Genomic DNA, 18,306 nt, shown 5'->3' with positions numbered 1-18,306 from the left:
CATATTTCGAATGTCACTACATCCCTAGTACAGACGGATTCTTTTCGTATGTGTTGTGGTTTATTTATGTATTACAGTATCCATTTTATACTGGGAATAAACCATTTACGTAACTTATACGGGCAAGTGATATTGCATTCTGCATCTTTGCGATATGTGTCACAGTTCAGATGCACCAGATTTTTGGTAGTTTTCGGTATTATAACAGCACTTTATAGTATTATAAAGCCTGACGTACATTTTTGCAGTGATATTGTTTTGAACATACTTTGGAATAGTTTGTGGAGACACAATTACTCCTCCTTATTTTGTGGGGCCACATCTTTTCTCGTTGTTCATCCTTCGGGAAACTAAAATATAGATCACACATAATCATTCTCCATATCGTACACACACCTGACATGCATTGTTTCCTACTGTAGCTTTATAGTAAACAAAAAGGTTTGGACACACATATTATACGAAGACAATTACAGACTCCCACTCTATTGAATTTATCTGTCTCCCGTCTTTCAAATTTATATACATAAACGACAAGTCACTGATAAATGCATGGAGGATAAATTTTGCTGAAACAGCTAACCATTCCCTTTGCTGTTCCAATAGCAAATTTACAAGAGTAAGCGATTGTTTGTAAGCTTTTGTACGAGCTGTTATGTCTATTATATAGCCATAAAATCGTAGAAAAATAGGTCTACAAAATCAAGCCTTAATTATAATGCGTCTCGAAATTTTTAGACATATACAGTGTCTCTTAATAATATCATAACTACAATTAGAGCTACATGGTATGTACCCATGGAAAGTTACTATCCCTCCTTTCACATATCTTTCTTTGCATCCATAGCAAAAACAGTAATTCACCGTCGCTATTACACTATCAACAAACGGTGGAAACACAACAAAAACTGTTGATATTATAAACTTCAAACTCTGCGGAAAGCACACACCCACAGCAAAGTCCCGAAAACACATGACAATTCAGGTTCAATGTTGACAACATGCACAGAACGCAATGCTCAGTCCAGAGATGTTTACTCTATGGGCACAACAGAGGGTAGGGTGGAGGTCCGTTGTGTTTTCTGAAAAACCTAGTTCCGCTTCGGATGGCTGTCTGTCGGTTAGGAAAAAACCAGTCGAAGGCCTGCCACCAACCAGTCTGCAAGCCAGACACGCTGAACAGACACCTGGAGTTGCAGTCTAGGGTTCGATCTTACATGACAATACGAGCACTTCTGTGGTCATGTGATTTGATCTGTTGTGCTGCGATACACGAACAGCATTCAAGGGGATGTTTTCCAACAGGATAACACTCGCCCACGTGCTGCTGTTGTAACCCAGTATGCTCTACAGAGCGTCGGCGTGTTGCCGTGGCCTACTCGATCACCTGGTCTTCTCCAGTCGAGCACATATGGGACATCATAAGATGACAACTCAAGTGTTATCCACAAACAGCATTATCTGTCAATGTATGGACTGACCACGTGCAACAGACATTGGAACTCCGTACCACAAACTGGCATCCAGCACTTGTACAACACAATGCATGTATCCAGAATGAGATTTTCACTCTGCAGCGGAGTGTGCGCTGATATGAAACTTCCTGGCAGATTAAAACTGTGTGCCCGACCGAGACTCGAACTCGGGACCTTTGCCTTTAGCGGTCAAGTGCTCTACCATATGAGCTGCCGAAGCATGACTCACGCCCCGTCCCCACAGCCTTATTTCTGCCAGTACCTCGTCTCCTATGTTCGAAACTTTACACAAGCTTTCCTGCGAACCATGCAGAACTAGCACCCCTGAAAGAAAGGATACTGCGGAGAAGTTTCATATCAGCGCGCACTTCGCTGCAGAGTGAAAATCTCATTTTGGAAACATCCTCCAGGCTGTGGCTAAGCCATGTCTCCGCAGTATCCTTTCTTTCAGGAGTGCTAGTTCTGCATGGTTTGCAGAAGAGCTTCTGTAAAGTTTGGAAGGTAGGAGAAGAGGTACTGGCAGAAGTAAAGCTGTGAGGACGGGGCGTGAGTCGTGCTTCGGTAGCTCAGATGGTAGAGCACTTGCCCACGAAAGCCAAAGGTCCCGAGTTCGAGTCTCGGTCAGGCACACAGTTTTAATCTGCCAGGATGTTTCCAAATGCATGTATCTTTGTCTGCTTGCACTCAACATTCGGGTTGTTACGCCTGTTAGTAACGTTGCAGGATATATCATTTGCAATGACTTATCTCACACTTACATCAGCTTGTGATTTTGTAATGTTAATTACTCAAATTTGTTATCTGAACAAATGTATTTGTAAAAATTTTTTACTCTACATTAATTATTTCTTGATGTTATTTTTCTGTCATTGGATAGGCTATGTAATGTAATTTTATTAGTGAGGTGCCTATTTGAAAGGAGCCATTTCTTTGAATCCTTCAGCGATTACAACATGTGTGTCAGGGTGTCAGAGGAGGTACCAGTTATTAATTTATTCCATTTGTGAAGTATGACTTCTGCCCATACTAACTCATGTGCAACATCTACTTCAATTTCACTAGAGGATAACCAACTTCCAACATAAATGAATATGTCACCGCCAACCACATTTAATCTGTCTTTTCCGAACAGTGTTATGTCCTTTGTAAAATTTTCTGCCAAATATATCTCTAGTTTTAGCCAGCTTTCAGTACCTACACTACTGGCCATTAAAATTGCTACACCACGAATATGACATGCTACAAACGCGAAATTTAACCGACAGGAAGAAGATACTGTGATATGTAAATTATTAGCTTTTCAGAGCATTCACACAATGTTGGCAACACTGGCGGCACCTACAAAGTGCTGACATGGGACAAGTTTCCAACCGATTTCTCATACACAAACAGCAGTTGACCGGCGTTGCCTGCTGAAACGTTGTTGTGATGCCTTGTGTAAGGAGGACTTTCGCAAAAACCTACTGCGATTGCGGTCTATCGTATCGCGACGTTGCTGCTCGCGTCGGTCGAGATCCAATGACTGTTAGCAGAATTTGGAATCGGTGGGTTCAGGAGGGTAACACGGAACGCCGTGCTGGATCCCAATGGCCTCGTACCACTAGCAGTAGAGAAGACAGGCATCTTACCAGCATGGCTGTAACGGATCGTGCAGACATCTCTCGATCCCTGAGTCAACAGATGGGGACGTTTGCAAGACAACAACCATCTGCACGAACAGTTCGACGACTATTGCAGCAGCATGGACTATCAGCTCGGAGACCATGGCTGCGGTTACCCTTGACGCTGCGTCACAGACAGGAGCGCCTGCGATGGTGTACTCAACGACGAACCTGGGTGCACGAATGGCAAAACGTCATTGTTTCGGATGAATCCAGGTTCTGTTAACAGCATCACGATGCTCGTAAACGTGTTTGTCGACATCGCAGTGAACGTACTTTGGAAGCGTGTATTTGTCATTGCCATACTAGCGTATCACCTGGCGTGATGGTATGGGTTGCCACTGGTTACTCGTCTCGGTCACCTCTCGTTCGCATTGACGGCACTTTGAACAGCGGACATTACATTTCAGATGTGCTACGACCCGTGGCTCTACCCTTCCTTCGATCCCTGCAAAACCTTACATTTCAGCAGGATAATGCACGACCTCGTATTGCAGGTCCTGTATGGGCCTTTCTGGATCAGAAAACGTTCGACTCCTGCTCTGGCTAGCACATTCTCCAGATCTCTCTCCAATTGAAAACGTCTGGTCAATGGTGGCCGAGCAACTGACTCATCACAATACGCCAGTCACTACTCTTGATGAACTGTGGTATCGTGTTGACGCTGTATGGGCAGCTGTACCTGTACACGCCATCCAAGCTCTGTCTGACTCATTGCCCAGGCGTATCTAGGCCATCATTGTGGCCAGAGGTGGTTGTTCTGCGTACTGATTTGTCAGGATCTATGCACCCAAATTGCATGAAAATGTAATCACATGTCAGTTCTAGTATAATATATTTGTCCAATGAATACCCATTTATCATCTGCATTTCTTCTTGGTGTAGCAATTTTAATGACCAGTAGTGTATAGTGATTCGCGTTTCAGTGCTTTCTACTAGCGCTCAGAGTGTTGGTTGGTTCCCAACACAGCTACGACAGTTTACAACTGTTACTGTTTGTTGCTGCATGTACCCCCTTGCTGTGTTTGTTCTGTACTGTTCGAGACTGATGCCCATTCTGCACTCTTCTGAGGCCCTCTAACCTAAGAAGCAAATGACTCTGAGCACTATGGTACTTAACAACTAACCTAAGGACATCACACACATCCATGCCCAAGGCAGGATTCGAACCTGCGACCATAGAAGTCGCGTGGCTCCAGACTGAGCGCCTAGAACCGCTAGACCACCGTGGCTGGCACCTGAGAAACCACTTAGTCCACTTCACACAGTCATTAGTTGACTGAAAGCATTTTCCTAGGTATCCTACCAATAAGCCAACGTCTGAATCTTGCATTCTGCAACCTATTTGTTTCATATCCCTGCAAACTGTCACACCCAGGTATTTGTATGTGTTGGCTGATTGCAGTTGTGAGACTTATTGATGCGGTTTTCAGAGAATGCTTCATGCTTTTAGTTTTGTGAGATGCGGTACAACAGGAAATCCTTGTTGGAGATGGCCGTGGGGTAAACAAAGAAACATTCAGTTAAACTATGAGGAAGGGGGGGGGGGGGGGGTTGGTTTGGGACGGTAAGATGGCACAACTCCAGCCCGGCGGCAGATGACAAAATGGCGACCCACCACAAGATGATGACTCCCCCCACACACAACAGAGACCTTACAGTAATTTACCAGCTAAGGCCAGCAGCACTAGCTGTGCTGTTCGCTACGGGAAAATATCGTGGTCAGGCGGCCATAAGGAAGTGCAGCAAGACTCGGAAAAATTTACACTCAGAGAAATGAACGCTCTTTAAATATAGACAAAGATAAGATAATGCCTACAGCGTAGAGAAAGAACTTGATACAATGTGACTGCTAAATCCTTCACATCATACACTGCCCGACATTATTAAAGGTTCCGGAAGTCCGGATTATTCCGGACATGTCCTCCTTTTTAGCTCTTCATCTGTGGTCCGGGCGGATTTTTACAGTCTCCGGCTTTTTCGCAAAGTTGAGCGTAATACAGTTAAATTTACAATTTGTCCCATTTATTGCTTTTTTCTTAAATACTTTAACTATTGGCAAAGCCTTCGTGATAAACAAGCACGAAGGCGGTATTAGTAGGTGGCACCAGAATCGTCGATGTTATCGTTGATCGATCTATAAGCGACTGCAAATATCGATTATTTAAATTTTTCGTTTAGTATCGTCGCTTTGCATTGGCTTGGCTTCCTGTAGTGCACGTGTAATTTTTAACTGAGTGAGTTACATAAAATATTTGGCTACGCCTTAACGAAAGTGTGCATTTTCTGATGTCCTTTCCTGCAAATATCCAGCTTTCAAGAAAGGGAGAAATGAATTTGAATCGGAATGTAAGATATGTAAAGCTGTTACAAACGCCTCAGTGAGTGGCCAATAAAGGCAAGAAATAACTCGACAGATTAACTGTCATGGTTTTATTTCATTGTTTCATAGTCATTCAATTTATTTGATTCAATTTATTTGTATTCGGAAGGTTAAAGTGCAGTTTACATGTCGTCAGCTGCTGCTGGAACTGTAGATGTTGGTAGCGGTGCGTTCAATGAAGGGAGGTGAATTGTCTTACGTTTTTCGCTTTGTAAACAGTTCCGTGTTCTTCATATAAGAAAACAATTGACGCCACACTGTCATCAAATCAATGTTTTTAATTGTTTTATATTGCTCAATCAACCACCACCTGACGATCAGTAATAATTAACTAGTAGTTTTGCCAGTAATTCCCAGCAGTCACGTGACTTGCCCAAAGCTGATGGGTGGTATCCTCATCTGCAGTTGACCCCTTTGATGTGTCCTCTTTTTTTCTTCCTTTGTCCTCCTTTTTGAAGCTGTTTGTCCTCCTCCTTAAACAATTGCATCTGGTCACCCTAGAGAGGCCTTAGGTGGGTTAGTGATGTCACATTGTCACCAAACTGCACTACAAGTCTGCCTGATGCCATTATGTACGTGCCACACGCTGCATTTCACGCCCTCTTTTGATAGCTCTGTCATGTGTATTTATTTCGGTTAATACAAAATGAGAAGAACATGTAAAGTCAGCATTAGGAATTACAAATAGACTTGAATTTGTTGGAAGGGTTCTAGAAAAATGTAATGCATCTGTATTGGCAACTACATACAAGATAGTTGTATGACCAGTTCTAGACTACTATTCCAGTGTTTGGAATTCTTATCAAATATATGGAAAGAAATGAGAGATGTACTGTTAAGATTGTAACATGTCAGTACACACTGAGGTGATAAAAATCATGGGGTACCTCCTAATACTGTGTCACATCTCCTTTTGGCTGATGTGGTGCACCAACTCGATGTGGTTCAGACTCAATGAGTCATTGGAAGTCCCGTACAGAAATACTGAGCTCCCCATATTTGTGAAACTATTGACTGATTTTGTGCACGGACTGACCTCTCGCTTGTGTCCCATAAATGTTTTTGCAGGGATTCATGCCACGTGAACTGGGTGGCCAAACCATTTGCTCGAATAGTTCAGAATGTTCTTCAAACCAATCACACAATTGTGGCCTGGTGTCATGACAGGGTTGTTTGAGAGCATGGTGTCTGTGAAGGCTGCAAATTAGATTAGATTAGTACTTGTTTCATAGATCATGAATATGACACTTCGTAATGATCTGGAAGGTGTCAGGTTAATAAAAGGTGTCTATACAAGGTATTACATTACACAAAATATTACATGACATTTAATTTTTTGGAGCGGAGGGTTGGGGGGGGGGGCGTAGAGAAATTACCAACTTACTATATCCAAAATTCATCTAATGATTAGAAGGAGTTGCCATTCTGAAATTCTTTTTAATTTCCTTTTAAATGCAATATGGCTATCTGTCAGACTTTTAATGCTATTAGGTAAGTGACCAAAGACTTTTGTGGCAGCATAATTTACCCCTTTCTGAGCCAAAGTTAGATTTAACCTTGAGTAGTGAATATTATGCGTTCTCCTAGTGTTGCAGCCATGTACACTGCTATTACTTTTGAATTCGTTTGGATTGTTAATAACAAATTTCATAAGTAAATATATACAGGGTGTTACAAAAAGGTACGGCCAAACTTTCAGGAAACATTCCTCACACACAAATAAAGAAAAGATGTTATGTGGACATGTGTCCGGAAATGCTTGATTTCCATGTTAGAGCTCATTTTAGTTTCTTCCACCTACGCTCAATGGAGCACGTTATCATGATTTCATACGGGATACTCTACCTGTGCTGCTAGAACAAGTACCTTTACAAGTACGATACAACATGTGGTTCATGCACGATGGAGCTCCTGCACATTTCAGTCCAAGTGTTCATACGCTTCTCAACAACAGATTCCGTGACCGATGGATTGGTAGAGACAGACTAATTCCATGGCGTCCTCGCTCTCCTGACCTCAGCCCTCTTGACTTTCATTTATGGGGGCATTTGAAAGCTATTGTCTACCAAATGTAGAGACTCTTCGTGCTCGAATTGTGGATGGCTGTGATACAATACGCCATTCTCCAGGGCTGCATCAGCGCATCAGGGATTCCATACGACGGAGGGTGGATGCATGTATCCTCGCTAACGGAGGACATTTTGAACACTTCCTGTAGCAAAGTGTTTGAAGTCACGCTGGTACGTTCTGTTGCTGAGTGTTTCCATTCCATGATTAATGTGATTTGAAGAGAAGTAATAAAATGAGCTCTAACATGGAAAGTAAGCGTTTCCGGACACATGTCCACGTAACATATTTTCTTTCTTTGTGTGTGAGGAACGTTTCCTGAAAGTTTGGCGGTACCTTTTTGTAACACCCTGTATACTGTGAGTCTACAGTGAAGATCCCTAGCTCTTTAAATAAGTGTCTGCAGGATAATCTCGGATGAGCTCCAGCAATTATTCTGATTACACACTTTTGTGCAATTAACACTCTTTTACCCCAGAATATAATGCCATACGAAAGCATAGAATGAAACTAGGCGTGGTAAGCTAATTTACTGAGATGTATATCGCCAAAATTTACAATGACTAATTGCATAAGTAACTGAACTCAAACGTTTCAGCAGATCTTCAGTGTGTTTTTTCCAGTTCAACCCCTCATCAATGAATACACCTAGAAAATTTGGATATTCTACCTTAGCTACGGATTTCTGATCGAAGTCTATATTTATTAATGGTGTCATTCCATTTACTGTGTGGAACTATATACACTGTGTTTTGTCAAAGTTTAATGAGAGCCCATTTGCAGAGAACCAGTTAATGATTTTCTGAAAAACATCGTTTACAATTTCATCAGTTAATTCTTGTATCATCGGCAAAAAGTACCAGCTTTGCATCTTGGTGAATATAGAATGGCAAGTCATTAATATATATTAAGAACAGCAGAGGACCCAAGACTGAACTTTGCGGCACCCTGTTCTTGATTGTTCCCCAGTTCGAGAAATCACCAGTTTTATCATATTTTGTGAACTACTTATTTCAACTTTCTGCACTCTTCGAGTTGGGTATGATTTAAACCATTTGAGCGCTGCCCCATTCATACCACAGTACTTGAGCTTATCTAGAAGTATTCAATGATTTGCACAATCAAAAGCCGTTGAGAGATCACAAAAAATCCCAACGGGTGACTTCCGGTTACTCAGAGCATTTAATATTTTATTAGTAAAAGTAAATATAGCATTTTCCGGTGAAAAACCTTTCTGGAAACCAAACTGAGATTTTGTTAAAACCTTATTTTTGAAAATGTGTGAAGCTACTGTACAATACATTACTTTTTCAAGAATTTTGGATATGACAGTCAGAAGAGAGATTGGGCGGTGGTTGTAGACATCACACGTATCCCCTTTCTAATGTAGTGGTCTCTATATAGCTGAACGTAAACATTTCTAGTCAATGATCGGTTCACTTAGCACAGAGTAGCCAGTCCATTATAACGGATCTTTTACGTTGGGATAAATGTATTTCATTTTTTGTTAGATGTTTTCGTTAAATAGCTGAATAAATTGTAATTAGGAATAATTTAATTGAGCAGAGTAGAAAAGATAAAGTCAAAGAGATGTTCATTTGGCGGACATTGTCGTAATGTAACGTCATTGCGTTGCTCGGTTGTTAAAACAAGTCGTTTGTGTTCCGTTCTGCTGTTCGGTCGTGCTCGTGTCTGAAAGGAATTAATTCGGGGACTACAGTAAACTTCCACATAATAGTTACGATTCGATGTTCCGACAAAAGAGGTTAACGTCAGTGTTAATATGAATTGTGGGCGACGGGATTAGTTTTGACAGATACGTGAAAACGGAAGTAACGAAAGTTGTTCGCATGTCATCCCTGAACGTGACTTTTTATTTAATTAACGTTCCCGGGCTCATTAGAAGCTATTATCTCACGATTAGGATCAATTCCTCTTTCCTCCTAGAAAGTGATCATTCATTAACATTTACGTCATAAGAACAATGATTATTAATCAAAGTGATGTTAAATGACAATTACGTGTTATTCCGTTAGTGTGGAACCGACGTAATATCTATGAAATGACATTGATATATAATTTGTGTTAAATACTGAACTGTGATAGGAAGTAAATTGAAATTAGTGAACATTTGATACTGAGTCTATAGAAGAAGATGCGCTTAAGATTTCTCTTCTCTAAAATGGCAAAATAGGTACGAACTTTAACTCAATAGTCGACATTACGAGGTTTGTACGGAAAATACGTATAAAAGTTGAATAATAACTTTACTTTACAGTTATTCAGGTATTACAATATGGTCTTCTTCAAAGTACTCGCCCTGAGACGCGATGCACTTCTGCCAACGCCGTTTCCGCTGTTGATAACATTGCTGAAAGTCTTCAGTTGTGATGTTGTTCAGTTGCCGTGTCGTTTCCGCCTTCATGGTTTCCACATCTCCCAAGTGCCGCCCCCGAAGCACCATTTTGCATTTCGGGAACGTGAAGAAGCCACACGGGGCTAAATCTGGTGAATAAGGCTGGTGGTCTGTCACGGTGATTGAGCTCCGGGCCAAAAACTCGAGCACAACGAGCGACGTGTGAACGGGCGCATTGTCGTGATGAAGGATCCACCTGCCCCCTTTTGCCAACTCCGGTCGAACTCGGGCCACACCAGCTCCGAGACGTGTCAGAACTTCGACGTAAAAATTTCCGTTCGCTCTCTGGCCGGGAGGGACGAATTCCTTGTGAACAATGCCCCTAGAATCAAAGAAAACAATCAACATTGTCTTCACATTGGACCTCGATTTTCGCGACTTTTTTGTTCTCGGTTCTCCTGCTAGTTTCCAATCCTTGGTTTGTGATTTGAGCTCCACATCGAATTCGTAAAACCAGGACTCGTCTCCAGTGACGACTCGGTTGAGAAAGTCCCCTGGTTCCTCAGCTTCCAACCAATCCCCACAGCACTCGACCCTCTCCGTTTTCTGTTCTGGCGTCAGGAGCTTCGGTACGATTTTCGCACACAATTTCTTCATTTCAAGATTTTGTGTCAGGATTTCGTGAACGATTGTTTTGGGGATTGAGAGCTCGTCAGCAGTCATTCTGACTGTCAATCTACGGTCTTTACGAACACAAGCCAGAATTCGTTCAAGATTTGCATCGGAACTCGATGTCGACGGGCGTCCTGGGCGAGGGTCATCGTTCACTTCTTCTCGGCCATCCCGGAACCTTTTTAACCACTTGTTCGCGGTCGGTTCCTCCAGCGAATTGTCCCCATAAACCTGTTTCAGACACTCAAAAATCTCACGGCCGTTCTTGCCTAGCTTTACAAGATACTTGATGTTGACGTGTTGTTCCCCAATCAGAGAGAGCTCCATGCAGACGGCAGGTGGAAAAGGGTAACTGTCAACAAGCACACTCCCACCTCCACGCTGTGTGCTCTGACTCGAGATGAGCGCTGATGGGATTGATTACAGCAGTAGTCCCACCTGGAGGGGACTGCAACCTGTAACATAAAGACATTATTCAACTTTTATACGTATTTTCCCGACTAACCTCGTATAGTAACAAAATGTAGGAACAAGAAATTGCAATATTGTTTATTAACGAACAAAGCACAATTCATTGTGGAAGTTCTTATCAACGGCCGTGTGGTAAGCCCTCTCGACTCCCAAGAACTTAAAAAATAGGAAAATTGTCATCCAAATATTTCAGAACATAAGTATGTACTTTCTCGAGAAAATATGTACTTGCAAACATATCAGACAATACGTAGAACGCAGTAAATAGTGCCGTTTTGCTTTGTCCTAAAGGTTGTTTTATCCATAGAATGACATAAATATTCGTATTACAGGTTGGAGTTGTGGTCTCTGAAATAGAATTTCTACAGTCGCCCCACAAGGATACATCAGACTTCGACATATTAAGATTCGAGTCCACTAATAAAATGATAGTCAAGGGGCATTATGCTTCATCAATTATCTCCGCACGATTGCTGCAAAATATTACTACAAGAATGCAAATTGGGTATGGCAGAAGCAGTTACGTTCGCTAAACTGTCATTTAAAATAAAACACTGATACTTTTGATAACTTACTTTCAAAATGTTTCAAATGGCTCTGAGCACTATGGGACTTAACTGCTGAGGTCACCAGTCCCCTAGAACTTAGAACTAGTTAAACCTAATTAACCTGAGGACATAACACACGTCCATGCCCAAGGCAGGATTCGAACCTGCGACCGTAGCGTCGCGCGCTTCCAGACTGTAGCGCCTAGAACCGCTCGGCCACTACGGCCAGCAACGTACTTTATCAACTAAATAATTGTACAGCGTCTAGTAGACTACGCTAAGAGGTTGCTATCAAAACTCTAATAGACACAACAGAAGACGAATAATTGTAAGTTTTTGTCTTTTGTTTTAGAAATAAAATTTTATAAGACTAGCAGACCCGACAGATGATATTTCTAAGCGATTAGGATATTAAACAAAGCATGAAAGACAAATAATATAATAACTTCATTATTCTCTATTTTGAAATAACATCAATTTTCCTAAAAACAATTTGTTATAATCAATAATGTTTGTTTAATTTTATCTTAATGCGAGTTGATGAACAATATTTGTAATCAATTCCTGAGGAATATAAATGAATAAACTTGACGGTTTTCCAAAGCGAGAACACGCCACATATAATTGACCATGTGAAAAGACTGGTTTTTCTAGATCCAACCCACAAATAGACATCGTTTGACCTTGTGACTTATTGATACTCATGGCAAATGCCAAGCGAATTGGAAATTGCAGACGCCTGAATGGAATGTGTGAGTCTGAAGGGATCATTGGGAGTCGTGGCAGAACAACTACTTCACCTTCAAATTTCCCGTTCAAAATTGTAGCTTCAAGAACATTGCCAATAATTTTTTATGACTAATCTTGTACTGTTGCATAGCTTAGGTGCATTTAGATTCCCAAGCAAAATGATAGGTGAGCCAATTTTTAATCGCAAATTATGTGGTGGCATTCCTTGTAAATCCAGTGAATTCAAAAATTCAACAGGATAGTTGACTGCTTCGTCAGGATCGGTAACAGTCTCAATCTATTTGAACAATATCTCATTTCGGGGCAATGACTGTTGTATTTTGAAGTTAATAGCGACAACATCGACATTTTTTCGGCTAAAATAGCTCGTTCACGAAGCCACGCATGATTAATATCATTAGCTTGTAAATCTGGAAATATGCTTTCAATCAAAGCAACTTTCGTATTTACCATGTTGCAGAAACTGTCTGGCAATTTGATGCATTGTGTGTCTCCATGCAATGGCATTGTTCCATTTCCAATGTTGAGCAATTGCTCGGAGAATGATAGTGCCAATGGATCGTTTTGCAGTTGAACACGTATGTTTGCGTTAAGACGTAATGTACTGACATTTCGCCATAGATACATGCGTTAGACATGCATTAATTTCATCCGCATATGTAGTGTGTGGAATGACCGACAATGTCAGTTTAAAATCACCGGACAGCAGCAGTAAGGCACCACCGAAAAGCATGGAGTTATTATTTAGATCTTTCAGCATTCTATCGAGAGCTTCTAAGTGAATGCTTGTGGACCATAGAGCATTCATCCCAGATAATAATTTTGCATTTTTGCAAAATTTTAGCCATACCGGAATGGCTTTTTATGTTGCACACTGCATCTGGATTTGTGTGAATGTTCAACGGCAATTTGAGTGCTGAATGTGCAGTCCGCCCACCATGTAGCAAATGCAATAATGCAATATGATTTTGTGATTGAATGCGCGCAAGTATTCGTGAGATGAGAAACGTTTTTCCAGTGTCATCTGGTGCGTCCAAAAAAAAATATAAAGAATCCACCTTGTTCTGCAGCAATTGACAAATTAATTAAATCGATTTGAACGAATTTTTTGTGTGCGTTTGTTTGGCGCCCTGGGTGGTTTAGATTCACGTATCAGCCCGGCAGATGGCCCTGCAGTCGATATCTAGGTTATTTATATATACTGCAACTAAACGGCTGGATCGACTTGAGTGTATCATATTATGTGTGTTTCGTTATTTTGACATTTTAATTTCTTTGCACGGTGCCTCTTGATATTACATGTGTCGCATTTCAGTGAATATTAACTGTATTATATTCATATATAAGGTACGTACATAAAAACAATGCCACGTCTTCGTGGACGAGGAGGAAATAGTGGTCAAAGGACTCGGAATTCACAATTAGTCCAGAACCGTCGGTTAAACAGATCGGCAGAAGATCAATTGACGGACAATGAAAATTTAAGAAACCGGGCTGCAATCAGATGTGCGAATGAAAGTCGAGAGCAACGCAAAGAACGTCTTCGAGCTAATGCATTGAGGCGAAGACCGGGCCATCAACGAGTCACTGACACACTCAGAACACGTGAGCAACAGCGTTCGCGAGTGTATCGCGCATTCACACGTAGATCACTTCTTCGCCTTGCGTTTGAATATGAGTCGGACGTGGACTATTCGCCACATTGACAAACTGTAATCGGTGCTATGAACAAACGATGCCAACACTGTCATGCACTCAAATACAAAGGAGGATCGGTCGGTTTCTGCTGCACGTCTGGAAAAGTTGTATTGCCACCATTGAATTCGCCGCCAGAACCATTGAAAACACTATTGGCTGGAGCTACATCTCAACCTAAATTGTTTTTGCGTAAAATTCGCAAATTCCATTCGCGCTTTCAAATGACATCATTTGGAGCAACAAAAATCGTTCAGAATGAGTATGGTCGCAATTTTTAATCACCGTTTCAGATTCAGGGCCAAGTGTATCATCAAATTGCTTCTTTAATGCCCATGCCTGATACCGATTCAAAATTTCTGCAAATCTACTTCATGGGTGACGCGGAGCAGCAAATAAACGCACGCTGCCAGTAGATCCACATCGAACACATGGAGGAGCGAGAAATCGTGGGTATTTTAGAACGAATTTTACAGAATCACAACCATTTGGTCCAGTTGTTCCATACCGTTTGAAACAGACTGCAAAACGACGACAATACGATCGCCATCAAAGCAGACAAAGTACCATCTGGGCAGCACGTGGGCCGATATAATGCACCGACCATTAATAAATTTGCCTTTGTTATGGTTGGCGACGCATTTGAACGTCGAGATATATGAATTCAACGCAGAGATAACACAGTGCACACTACTGAAGAGAGTCATCGCTTTTACGACGCTTTGCAATATCCATTGGTATTTTGGGAAGAAGAAGATGGATATCATTTAAATATCAAACAAAGAAATCCAGCAACAGGTACAATCTACACATGTCATTAAGTAATATTTTATTTTTATGCACGATTAATTTATTTTTGTCTTAATTATATTTTTACTTTGCAGATGCAGAAACCAGCAAGAAAGTGAGCGCGATCAACTTCTACGCATATCGGTTGATGATTCGTGCCAATGAAGACAAAATATTCTCCGATGCCGCCAGCTGTTTCATCAATATATCGTTATCGTTGAAATGAATGCGAAAACTGAAAGGCCGGCCGGAGTGGCCATGCGGTTCTGGGCGCTACAGTCTGGAACCCAGCGACCGCTACGGTCGCAGGTTCGAATCCTGCCTCGGGCATGGATGTGTGTGATGTCCTTAGGTTAGTTAGGTTTAATTAGTTCTAAGTTCTAGGCGACCGATGACCTCAGCAGTTAAGTCGCATAGTGCTCAGAGCCATTTGAACAATTTGAAAACTGAAAGCGAGCGATTACTATACATCAGGTATAATCAAGCGAAACTTCGAGCTGAGGAATACATTCATTTGCGTGATGCTATTGTTTGTAACGTAGATGGAATGACTAATATCAACGATATCGGTACTTCATATATTCGTCCATCGTCATATGTTGGTAGCCCACGTCATATGCAAGAAAATATTCAAGACGCCATGACTTTAGTGAGCGCGTACGGTCGGCCAGATTTGTTCATTACATTTACGTCTAATCCAGAATGGGATGAAATTAAAACTGCGTTATTGCCAGGTCAAACTGCAATAGATCGGCACGATATCACTGCACGCGCCTTCAGATAAAAGTTAAAATCGTTGATTAACTTGATTATACATTCCTCTGCATTTGGCAAAACGCGTTGCCGGCTGTATTCTGTTGAATGGCAAAAATGAGGTTTGCCACATGCACATATTTAGATATGGTTGGTCGACAAAATACAGTCTGAAGAAATTGATAAAATTATCTCAGCAGAAAATCCGGATCGGAATATCGATCAAGAGCTGTATGAGATTGTTACCGCTAACATGATCCACGGTCCATGCGGTGCTATAAACATGACGGCGCTGTGCATGGACAATGGAAAATGAAAGAAACGTTTTGCAACAAATTGTATAAATGATACAATCACTAATATCGATATTTATCCAATGTATCGTCTTAGAGACACTGACCACGGTGGTCAATCACGTCAATTACGCACGTCAAACGGTACAACAGTTGACATTGACAATCACTGGGTGGTTCCGTATTCACCATTCCTATGTAAAATATACAAAGCACACACAAACATTGAACTCTGCAGTTCGGTGAAGTCCATAAAATATATATGCAAATATGTCCATAAGGGCAGTGATATGGCTGCTGTTCACAATGTTAACGAAAACGATGAAATAGCACGGTACCAAATGGGCCAATACATCAGCAGCAATGAAGCAGTTTGGTGTATTTTGGGTTTTCTGATACACGAAAGAGACCTTACTGTTATACATTTGCCGCGCACCTTCAAAATAGACAGTGTGTTTATTTTACGGAAGAGACTGCTCTACAATGCGCATCAATTGCCCTAAAAACCACATTAACTGAGTTTATATAACTATTCCCGGTCAATTCGCAAAGACATTAATGTATACTGATGTGCCGCGATGTTTCACATGGAACAAACAGTTAAGAAAGTGGGAACCACGAAAGCGAGGTGTTCTTGTTAAAGGACACAACGGCATATTTATGGGAAATACATCAGGCCGATTATACGCAGTCCATCCAAAGCAACTCGAACTTTCTTCTTGCGTTTATTTTGGCCTAATTTCCTGGACCGACGTCCTTCCAATACTTGCGAACAGTCAATGGCATTTTGTACGGCACATATCATGATGCGTGTGGCGAATTACATCTGCTGGAAGATGACAACCATTGGGATATTACACTTGCAGATGCACCACTGAGCTCCTCTCCTCACCAAATTCGCCATTTATTCGCCATATTATTGACGACATGTTTTCCACCTCAAGCTTCTGTCCTCAGTGACATACGCATGTACAGTAGAATTATATATATATAAAGATATTATATCTTACGCTTATTTCATGTATTTAAAATTAATTCCTTGCCACTACTCGCCATATTTATTACATAAATAATTTGTCTTTTTCCTTAAAAGATCTGTTATTGCTCTTTGTACATCTACATTTACATACATACTCCGAAATCCGCCATACGCTGCGTGGCGGAGGGTACCTCGTACCACAACTAGTATCTTGTCTCCCTGTTCCACTCCCAAACAGAACGAGGGAAAAATGACTGCCCATATGCCTCTGTACAAGACCTAATCTCTCTTATCTTATCTTTGTGGTCTTTCCGTGAAATGTAAGTTGGCGGCAGTAAGTTTGTACTGCAGTCAGCCTCAAATGCTGGTTCTGTAAATTTCCTCAGTAGCGATTCACGAAAAGAACGCTTCCTTTGTTCTAGAGACTCCCACCTGAGTTCCTGAGGCATTTCCGTAACACTCGCGTGATGATCAAACCTACCAGTAACAAATCTAACAGCCCGCCTCTGATTTGCTGCTATGTCCTCCCTCAATCCGACTTGATAGGAATCCCAAACGCTCAAGCAGTACTCGAGAGTAGGTCGTATTAGTGCTTTATAAGTGGTCTCCTTTACAGATGAACCACATCTTCCCAAAATTCTACCAATGAACCGAAGACGACCATCCGCCTTCCCCACAACTGCCATTACACGCTTGTCCCACTTCATATCGCTCTGCAATGTTACGCCCAAATCGACGTGACTGTGTCAAGCGCTACACTACTAATGGAGTATTCAAACATTATGGAATTCTTTTTCCTATTCATCTGCAATAATTTACATTTATCTATATTTAGAGTTAGCTGCCATTCTTTACACCAGTCACAAATCCTGTCCAAGTCATCTTGTATCCTCCTACAGTCACTCAACGACGACACTTCCCCGTACACCACAGCATCATCAGCAAACAGCCGCACATTGCTATCCACCCTATCCAAAAGATCATTTATGTAGATATAAAACAACAGCGGACCTGCCACACTTCCCTGGGGCACTCCAGATGATACCCTCACCTGCGATGAACACTCACCATCGAGGACAACGTACTGGGTTCTATTACTTAAGAAGTCTTGGAGCCACTCACATATTTGGGAACCAATCCCATATGCTCGTACCTTAGTTAGGAGTCTGCGGTGGGGTACCGAATCTAGGAATATGGCATCCGTCTGATACCCTTCATCCATGGTCGTTTTCTTGCTAGGTGCCAAATAAAAATGATAATTATTTCTCTCTTACAATAAATCTGACTTTTCACTGACGAAACAATTTTCGTTAAAACACGTTTATCTGTTTATTTTCTTATTTTTGCATGGTACACGTCCTCTCTGCAAAACGGAAATACTTTTTGCTTTTACATATATCGTCTACAACACTAC

General features: G+C 41.4%; 1 protein-coding gene across 14 annotated transcripts in view; it reads left to right on the top strand.

Moving 5' to 3' along the window:
• LOC126295113 (speckle-type POZ protein-like) overlaps positions 1 to 18,306 on the top strand; it is a 623,042-nt gene that overhangs the window by 466,056 nt on the left and 138,680 nt on the right. For 2 of the 14 annotated variants that reach the window (XM_049987376.1, XM_049987375.1), the window contains exon 2: positions 14,963 to 14,982. The exons of the other annotated variants lie outside the window; for them this stretch is intronic. The gene's annotated coding sequence lies outside the window, so the exon portion shown is untranslated. The remainder of the gene's footprint in view (positions 1 to 14,962; positions 14,983 to 18,306) is intronic. 14 annotated transcript variants of the gene reach the window in all.

This window comes from Schistocerca gregaria, chromosome 11, assembly GCF_023897955.1.
Source record: "Schistocerca gregaria isolate iqSchGreg1 chromosome 11, iqSchGreg1.2, whole genome shotgun sequence".
NCBI classification, from domain to species: Eukaryota; Metazoa; Arthropoda; class Insecta; order Orthoptera; family Acrididae; genus Schistocerca; species Schistocerca gregaria.
The sequence above is the reverse complement of the archived record's forward strand: the minus strand, read 5'-3'. Positions and strand labels throughout refer to the sequence as shown.